The 9,528-nt window shown below is 58.9% G+C and overlaps 1 long non-coding RNA gene across 1 annotated transcript; it reads right to left on the bottom strand.

Moving 5' to 3' along the window:
• Nucleotides 1-3,193: 3,193 nt before the first annotated feature.
• Nucleotides 3,194-8,872, bottom strand: LOC118970466 (uncharacterized). The gene is made up of 3 exons (XR_005058503.2): nt 8,635-8,872; nt 7,713-7,879; nt 3,194-4,824 (listed from the first exon to the last, which is right to left on the bottom strand). It is a non-coding gene; the product is annotated as an uncharacterized lncRNA (long non-coding RNA).
• Nucleotides 8,873-9,528: the final 656 nt, after the last annotated feature.

The raw sequence follows: 9,528 nt of genomic DNA, 5'->3' as shown, positions 1-9,528 counted from the left end.
CCCCAGTGTGACTATTTGGAGACAGCCTTTAGGGAGGTGAGCCTAAAGGTGGGGCCCTGATCCGCCGCAGGTGGTGCCCACATAGGGATGGGGGGACACCAGAGCTCGCTCGCTCTCTGTGGCCACGGAGGCCGTGGGAGGCCGTGGAGAGCAGGTGGACACCCGCAAGCCGGGAAGAATCAGCCCAACCCTGATGGCACCTGCTCCCTCGTCTCCAGGCTCCAGGACTGAGAGCAAATGGGTTTCTGCTGTTTAAGCTGCCAGATCTAGTGCGTTATGGCCGCCTGAGCAGCCCAGGGGCACTGGAGGAGCTGTTTCCTGGCTCTCCTCCTGCCCCCACTGGGGCTGGCTGAGGGCAGCCTCCTCTGCAAGGGCAGGGGGCAGTGGGCACAAGCTGGGCCTTGGAGACCAAAGGTGCGGGGCTCAAATCTCAGTGCCTCACTTGCTGGCCTTGCCCCTCAGCCCCCCGAGCCTCAGCATTCCCTGCTCTCACATGGGCCCAGGGCACCTACAGGTCTGTGTGGATCCCGGGGAGGATTCGCCCGAGGAGTGCAGAATATGAGGGGACCCTTGGTGAGGTTGGTGGGCCGTCCCCACCGCTGACTCCCCTGCCGCCCAGGTCTGAGCCGTCCCGAGACCACGTGCAGAGGCCTCGTCCGTATCACGAGGTCCGCCCCCAGCGAGGAGGGCGACTCGACTACGCAGCGTGCCCATCCCAGGGAGGAGCAGACTTCCTGGGGGAGCTCCGAGGGCAGGGCAGGCCCACGCTTGTCTCTCTGTGCCTCTGAGAGAGGGCATTTCGAGCACTGGGGCTTTTTAATCAAGTTGAGCAATTAGGGCGTGAGGAAGATCCCGTTTCCCCAGGGCGAGAGTGGGGCTCTCCAGCCTGGTAGGCGGTCCAGCTGCCTGTGCCGGGGGCAGGGTCTTCAGACCATCCGCCTGGGGTCCCACCTGTCTCCAGGCTCTGTTAGCCCCTCCCGGGCACCCCGCCTCTCCTGCCCACAGACCCTGGGCTGGTCAGGGCTCCAGCCTGTCCCCGACTTAGTTGCCTGGCCTGCGCCCCTGGAGGCTTCTGGTGCTTGTCTTCCTGGCAGGTTGCTGGGTAGGGTCTGGATTTTTGGGTTTAATAACCACAGTTCTGGGTGTGAGGGAGCTGCTGCAGAGACCACCTTCCAGATCCTTCCCAAGTCCCAGACCAAAGCCCAGACCATGGTGGGCTACAGGCCCCAAACCTTTCAACAGCAAATAAAGAAATCGATTAGAGTTGCAGCTCTTGGGGAGGCTGACACAGATAATACTTGTGCACTGGGTGGAAGGGATTTCTCTAAATTTAATTATAATGTAAGTGTAAAATATGCGTCTTCTGCGGGAGTTTTGTGCCTGGCACAGAATCGCTCCAGCAGTCTCTCCCCAACCACCCCTTACGACACCTCTGTGTGCTGTAAGCGATTAATTTATAGGCTGCTAATAGGCTAAAATAATATTTAAAGTCATTTTGCCCAATGTAGCTTTTAAAGAGGGATTGCGATAATAATTATTTAAAGACCCGTTTTATCACTTTGGAGTCGTTACCGAATGGCTCCTGCCCAGCCCTCTGGGCTCTGGTGGGCCGTGCCTCTGCACACCCCTGGACCCGGCCACCCGTTACCAGCAGCGCTGGGCACTCAGCACTCTGATTTGCAGCGATGACACTTGACATGTCATGGCCTTGGGTTGGGAGTGTGACACGTGAAGAGGCTGGAAGCCGGCCCTGCTGCCGCCGTTAACCGAGTAGGGGCGGTATTTTGAGGCCCGAGTTGCTGTCCGCCCTTCTTGGGGGAAGGGTGGGCACAAGGGTGAGTCCGCTACCCCGGGAGGTTACTCTTTATTTTTATGGCTCAGCCATGGAGGAAAGAGAATGGTCACCACCATCTCAGAAAATCCATGCACACTTGCATAAAACCACCCCCTTCGGGGGCAGGCTGGCAACTGCCATGGGCCTCGTTTTCTTCCCTAGGGTATGATTCTGAAGCACAGAGATGGCACAAGGAGAGGCTCGGAAGTCAGAAGGAAGGGACAGGGGTGGGAGGGTGGCTCTGGAGGAGGCATGTGACGAGGCTGTTGCTGGGACAGGGGAGCTGCGTGTGTGCACGGTAGGGCGGTCAGTGTGTGCATCGCAGGATTCCCTGCTGCCTGCCCTACATTCCTTGAGGGCTGTGGGTTTTATTCTCTTAACATCGTTATAGAACACTTGGCTTTGTTGTGTGTAATGTTTTGGCCCTTGTTTGACATTCCTGGTACCAGTGCTCAATAGATGCTTCAGCAGGTGCATGAATGCTCAAGGGAATTAATGAACAAATCTGGGCATCATGTTATTTAAGAGAACAATTGCCCTTTGGGGGTGACCGGAAACCTGAGTTCATGGCTCTTTGGACTCTGCAGCAGAGCTGAAAGAGAGGGAGGGAGGTAAAGAGAGAGGTCCTCCTGCCTCCCCAGGAGACCAGCCTGGGGGAAGTGCAGGTGCACGGGCCCCAGTGCCTTTGCCAGTACACGAGAAGGCTCCACGTGAGGCTGTGACGTCCCTTTCCTGGGCCTCAGGTTCCCCAGTGGCACAGGGGGTGGGTGAGCTCATCTCTAACTCTTCTCTGGTCAGACCGCCCTCCAGCTCTCACATTCTGGGGTCCTGTGACCGGGCACGTGGCAGGTCCTCAAAAACACTTGTCACCCACCCATTCAATGACCCTGCGTGTGCTGCAGCCGTGCTCAGGGCGTGTCCCTGCAGGGAACATGGAGCAAGACCCAGGCTTCCACCCCTGCCCGACTGTGCACACAGCAGGGCCAGGGTGGGTGGAGCCCAGAGCAGGGCCTCACCCGAACCTGGAAATTGCTGGAGAAATGGGGAGGGGGAGAAGGGGATCTGAGTGGGCAGCAGGTGGGCCTCCGGTGGGGGCGAGCTCAGCGGAGGGCCCAGAAAGTGAGGCTCATCTTTCAGGGCCCCGTTGGTCTCCACAAATATTCTGGACTATTCTGAGCATGGGGGATGGAGAGAAAGATCAGGCCAGGACCCGCCCAGACCCCGACGTCAGCGCCTGTGGAGCACGGGTGGGGCGACCACCCTTCGCAAAGGCCCACCCGCTGCTGCCACCTACCCACCGCTCCTCACTCCCTGGCGGGCACATTGCAGCCAGGCTGGTGAGGGGCCAGCGCCCGCAGTTGGTGGGAAGCCATATCCATGTGTCTTCAGCAAAGAGCCTCTTAAAGGGGCCCAGACTGGAAATCAATTCTTTAAAGCTGAAATCAATAACAATGACCAATATTAATACTGATTGCGCTTTCTTTATTGTACTTTGCAGCTGGGGGTATTGTTTTTAAGGAATAGCAGAGGCGGCTCTGCAATGTGGCTCGAGGCAGGCTGCCTCCGGGACACGAGGCTGCGTCTGGCTGGGCTCCGGCCTGCCGCTCCTCTGTCCTTGAACTGACCCAGGGTCAGTGTCCCTGCCACGGCTCCCAGGGGCGGGCTCACAGCCACACAGCTTTGGTTGGGGAGCCTGTGACCCCAGGGGACAGGTGCTGTATAGGGGAGGCGTCCCCAGGGCCTGGGTTTGCCCATGGGGTGAAGGGCAAGCCGCCCCCGCAGGGAACCCCAAGTGTGGAGGGGAAGGAGGGAGGCGCGTGGCCCCAGGGAATGGCCAGCGCAGGCCTGCTCTCTGCAGGTTCTCTCTGGGGTCAGCCCAGGGCGTTGGTCAGAGGCCACAGAGTGGGAGCCCAGGATTGGGAACATAAGTGTGCCCTCGTCATTTCAGTGAATCCTCCCTGCCCTCTAAGATGAACAATCACTAACTCCCATTTTCCAGGGGCACAGGTGGGTGCTGGGAGAGGACCCCCAATGCCGCATGTTCATGGGGCAAAGCAGGACCCAGGCCTGGGCCTCTATCTGCCAAGCCCCTCCCATGCCCACACTGAAAGCAGGCCACTGGTCTGTCATCATCGGGTCTCTGGAAATGGAGCAATGGGAACCCCTGTCTCAGGGTGGCCATGGGGGTCCATGGGCCAGACACCTGTGTCCTCAGATGCCTGCGTCCCCAGGGTGGCTGTTGCTATTAATGTGTTGCTGTTACGACAGAGGGCCATGGCCTCCTGTCCCTTTCTTGGTCCAAAACAGAATTTGAGGACAGCCTGGTCCCTGCCTCCCCATCCCCTCCTTCCACCTGCTCTGGGCTCAGGCCACGTGGGAGGAGCCGCTGACCAGGGCCCTCTGTGCTTCTGCTGGCCCTGTGCGGAGGCATACACAATTGTTTACACACCAGCATGTGTGCACACAAACTCACAAGTGCACATGCGTGCCTTTGGAGTAGAGTGTGTCCAGGAAGGAGGGCTGAGGGGACCCTCTGTGGATTGTGTGTATTTGTGTCAGTGTTTTGAGGACACAGTTGGAAATTATTTATTATGCAATGTTAGGTGGCTGGGTATATTGCACAATTAGACATTTTCTGTATTTCACAACTTTCTGTATTTTAACATTTTCTGTATGTTGCCCAATTAGACATATTCTGTACAGACATTCAGTGTGTATTTTTCTGGAAAAAAATACGTACTGACACATAGAACTTAAACAGAAATTGAAGAAAAAGCTCAGAAGTAAGCCAGAGGGAAGGGGAAAGAGAATCACCTCAGGAGCCAGGGGGAGTGTCACTGTTAGTTAATTTGAGCCTGAGCTCCCTAGCAGCCACAGCAAGGAGAGAAAGCATGGTGGGTTTGCAGTTCTGGCCAGTGAGAGGAAGCACTTGCTAGAGGACTGATTTTCCTGGACCTGGCATCCAGCATCATCAGCTGGTCAGGTGTGTCCTGTAAAAGACGAAGGGGGTGGTCCCTGCCTTCAAGGGGCTTTGCCTTCTCTGGGTCCCCAACAGAAGCATTTCTGAGCAGTGCACAGTTAGCCAGGCCGGTGCCTTGACTTTCTGGCTATGGTCTCACGTGGGCTCTGACCAGAAAGTACCCTCTGGTGACAGGACAGTGAGCTGGCCTTGCTCAGCACTACATCTTGGCGGGCTGAGCTCAGGGCCACACCGGTCAGGTGCAGGGTTAACAATTGTTGGGTGAAGGAATGGCTGCTACCTCTGTTCCTTGGAGGGAGGAGGGATCACAGGGGTGAGCAGGGAGCTGAGCTTGGGCCTCCAGGCAGGCTTGTGGCTGGCCACACTGGCCAAGGTGAGAAGACAGGGCTCCTGCTGGTCTGTGGCCCTGGGAGGTGGGGTGGCATGAGCAGTGGCTGTGCCCATGCCGAGCTGACATGTTGGTTGGTCAGCTGCCACTCCTCTCAGGAGCACTGGAGCTGTGCCTCCCTGCCACCCTGCCACCATGGCTCAAGCTCGTCCCAGGTCCCACAGCCACCTGCGGTGAGCGGGCGAGCAGAATGGGGGTGGGTGGGCCAGCTCTCCTGGTTTGGTGGGATGGAGAGGGTCTTGCCCACTGGGCACTGGAGTTTATCCCAGAGCCATTTGTGGGCCTTTGTGCCCTACACACACACAACACATGCCATGGTAGCCAGAGGGACCATTCTGGGCCTTGGTCCCCTTGGAAGTTTCTGGAGAATCTAGTGTAGAGCCTGGCAGAGATGAAGTTCACAGCAAAAGCACTCCAGTGCTGAACTACTTTCCCTCCGGAATAGTTTGGACGACAGTCCAGCCCTGAGCTGCAGGTAAGGTAGGGCTGGGCCAGGGTGAAGCTCCCCCCTCCCTAGGTCCCTGGCGTTGGGGGTCTCTGCACACCAAGCAGGCAGGAGGCCTGGGTTCTGGCCCTGCTTCCAGTGGGCAGTGGGGTGCCTGTGTCTAGTCTCTGGGCCCTAGGGGTCCCCTCTGTGGGGTGGGTGTCAGGGACCCAGTCACCAGGCGGAGAGCCCTGGGGACCCCACCAAGGGTGAAGCTCCGTCCTGCCCTGCCTTGGCCCTGGCCACAGCCGGCTCATGCTCACAGGCTCCAGCTCCCTGGCATGGCCTGTGTCCCCGGCTGTCCCCACTGTCCTTGCTGCCTTTGGCGAGCAGCCTGCAGAGCTGTTTACCACTGTCCAGCCTCCTTGGCAGGCAAACAGGCTGAGGTTAGGCTGCCAGGTGAGGAGGGAAGGCCTGGCCCATAGACCAAAGGTGACCACCTCCTCTTAGCTTATTTACTGTCCCTGAACTTTGACCTGCCCCCCCAGGGGACACAGAGACCCAAACCATGGGTGATTTGGAAGGCCCTGGTCTTGGTTCCAGGAATCCCCCGGCCTCGGCTGGGCTGTTGAGAGATGCACAGTGAAAACGCAAAAAATAAACGATGCTGCCGACAGCGGCTTTGAGGTCTACCTGCCCAGGGCGTGTGGGCAGAGAATGAGCACCCTCGCTTTACAGGTGAAAGACGAACTGGGGCTCAGTCTGCCGCCTGTGCCAGGCACACTGCCCATGGCATACGGGATCGCAATTCTCATTCGGGCCCTTCTGATTCTGGATTCCTGACTCTTTAGGAAAGCACTGTGTTGTCTCTGAGTCTAGAAGGAACCAAGGACCACAGCTGGCAGTGCCCTGCAGGTGGGGTGAGGCTGCGAGGACTGCCCTCGGCCTGTCCCCACCAGACAAGCTGTAGGTGATGGTGGGGCCTATCTGTGCCCTCAGTAAAGTACCCACTGTGTGCTGTGCCTGTCAAGGGCACAGATGAGGAGAGGAAGACAGGACGCCTTGCTCTCTGAGCTTCTGTCCAATAAGGGAAATAAAACTTAAAGACCCAAAGAGCTGAGGCCTCACTTGCCAGCAGCTCACTCACTAGGGACCTTCTCTGAAGCTCCTTTCTTCCTGGCACTTCCCGCACATTCCAATTAGTCCCACTGTCATGACCCCGACCCAGGGAGACAGAAACTGCACCATGCAAGGGACACTCCACCACGGGGGCTGCAGCTGGTGCACTGGGGGCCGGGAGGGGGCCTTCATGGGCTCCAGACCTCTCCCCAAGCAGACGCAAGTCAGCGGGGTTGTTGACAGCAGACAAGCACCTAGAAGGGGCTCCCAGAGGCCAGAGCATGACCAGGGGGAGGATCTGCCCAGTGCTGCTTCCACAACGTGAGGATAAGGAAGCCGCAAACCGCCCTCTGTGCTGGGGGGCAGCTGACTGAGGGCCCCGGCTCCATGTGCAGCCCTCCCACCCTGGGGACAGGGGCGGAGCACAGCCCTGGACCTCTGCCACAGAGGGACTGACTCAAGGCGCTCACACAGACCACTGCCGGGCTCTGCCCCAGCCGACCCGAGGGGAGCCAGGGGCCAGGCACGTGCCCCACTCCTGAAGCCCACCCACAGCTGACCCTGCTGGGAGGCACGCAGGTGCTCGACCAGGGAGAGTCTTTTGGATACCAGGCTGGAGATAGAACCCAAGCAGGGGGACATGGCAGAGAAATGTTAGCAAGTCAGTGAAAAGACTGGGCAGATCACAGCAGCCCTGCAGTGCCAGAGCTGCGTGGGGCACACGAGATTTCCTCCTGCACAGCTGAGCCTCACACAGTCTAAAGGCACTCCTGTCTCCTTCCACATGGAGGTGCAGATCCCGGCCCCCTTCCCTGGGGCTGCTCCCCACTGCACAGAGCTGCTCCCTGGGGAGATGCTCTCCTGGGCCTCAGCACATCCCTATAGGTGAGGCATAGGCCACTTCTTCTACCACCTGCAAAGGGTCACCCTGATTCTGCTTGGATACCTTGCATAATGGGGAACTCACCACTAGGAAAGGCAGAACACTCTCCCTTGGCTTGAGTTACAATCTGCCTCCTTGAAACTTCTCTCCACTGGCCGTTCCTTCGTGGGTCCATTCAGCATGTACCACTGTGTGCCAGCTCCCTGCTGGGCGCGGAGGGCAGAGGCGGCCTTGCACCGTGGAACCCAGAGCTGGGGGGAGAGCAAGTGGCAGGGCCACCGTGGGTGGGGAGGCATGAGCGCTGCAGGGGTGTGGAGTGGGGCCAGGGTGGGGCCGGGAGCATCTCCTGGACAGAGTGTCAGGTGAGCTGAGCCCTGAACGGTGAGCAGGGGCTACTCCCTGGGTGTGGGGGCAAGGGTTTCAGCTCAGGAAGGAAGGACTGTGTGGCAAGGTGCAGGGGGGGGAGTTTGGACCAGTACTTGCTCAGCAGGCTGGATGCCCCCTGGAGCGCAGGAGGCAGAGGCTGTGTGTGGGCTGCCTTTTCCCTGACCCCCGGCTAACGCAGAGGTGGGTGGTGGATTAGAGGGCGGAAGGCCCAGGCAGGTCCCAAAGTGCAGGAGGAATCCAGGCCCCTCAGTCTCTGCCTTTGCGGACTCATCTCCTGACAACTGCCTCTCCCCTGCCCCACCATGAACCCAGCTCATGTTCCAGCCACCTGCTTCCATCATTTCCCCAAGCCCTCTGTCTTCCTCAGGCCTCCCACACGTTGTGCCCTCTGCCTGAAACGCTTCTCTTCTGGCTGAATTGGGTCCTGGTTTAGGTCCTCCTCCGAGCAGTCCTCCGTGATTTCTCAAGCTGTTTAGGTGTTTATCTGTGAACACCAGCAGTACCTGGGTTGTTTATTCTTCTGACACTCCCCAACACACACACATGCACACTCACACACATGCATGTACACACACGGCAGGGGCAATGTTTACCACCTTTGGATCCCAGCACCACGTACTGTGCTCCCTGTGATGTAGGCCTGGAGGGCTTTTCTGTGGCTGAAGGTGGAATGGTGGAGCTGCAGGCTGGGGAAACGTCTTGGGACTCTGAACTTGTGCTGAGTTGACAAAGGCTGTTCTTCCCTCTTAACTGGGCACTGAGTCTGGGAGGAAACGGGGCGGCCCATTCGTGTCTCTCCCAGCGTGCCCCCACGGGATGCCCAGGGCATGCCTCCTGCTCAAGGTCACAGGGTACTCTCAGAGAACCTGGGGAGAAGCAGGGTGGGGTCTGACCTGTGTTGCCCCCTCCTGGCCCACAAGCGCACACAGCTGCTGAGCACAGAGGAGAGGACCCCTCGCGGGTATCCTCGGTCTGTCCGAGGCAGCCTTGCTCAGTCAAGCTTGCTGGGCTGCTGTTGGGGTTCCCGCAGGAAGCACCCCCACCCCACAGCAGCCCAGCGGATGAGGGCTGGGGTCTGCACTCTGCACCCTGGCTTCCACACGCCTTCTTTTCTCACTGCTCGCCATCCTCTTTCTGGGGGTCTTTCAGAAGCTCTGGGACAGGCGACATTGAGGGTCTCGGAGACAGAGATGGGCGTCACTTTAGAAATGACCGGGGCCCCAGGCAGGAGCCAGAAGAGGGAGGAAGGGCTTACTTTTACTCTACACTTGGTCCCCCGAACAGCTCAGTAAAGGGGACTAAACTGGGGGTGCCTTCTGGGGGAGCTTCCTTTCCAGGGCTCCACAAGGCCAAGCCCAGAAGCCTGGTGGGAGGGCTGTGAGGGGGAAGGAGATGGAATGGGGGTCTTTAGGCAGGTTGGTGAGTGGGGGGAGATGGAATGGGGGGTCCGTGGGCAGGTGGGTGGGTGGGGGAGATGGAATGGGGGTCTGTAGGCAGGTTGGTGAGGTGGGGG

Source organism: Manis javanica, chromosome 2, assembly GCF_040802235.1.
Source record: "Manis javanica isolate MJ-LG chromosome 2, MJ_LKY, whole genome shotgun sequence".
Taxonomy (NCBI): domain Eukaryota; kingdom Metazoa; phylum Chordata; class Mammalia; order Pholidota; family Manidae; genus Manis; species Manis javanica.
This window is presented reverse-complemented; position numbering and strand designations above follow the sequence as displayed.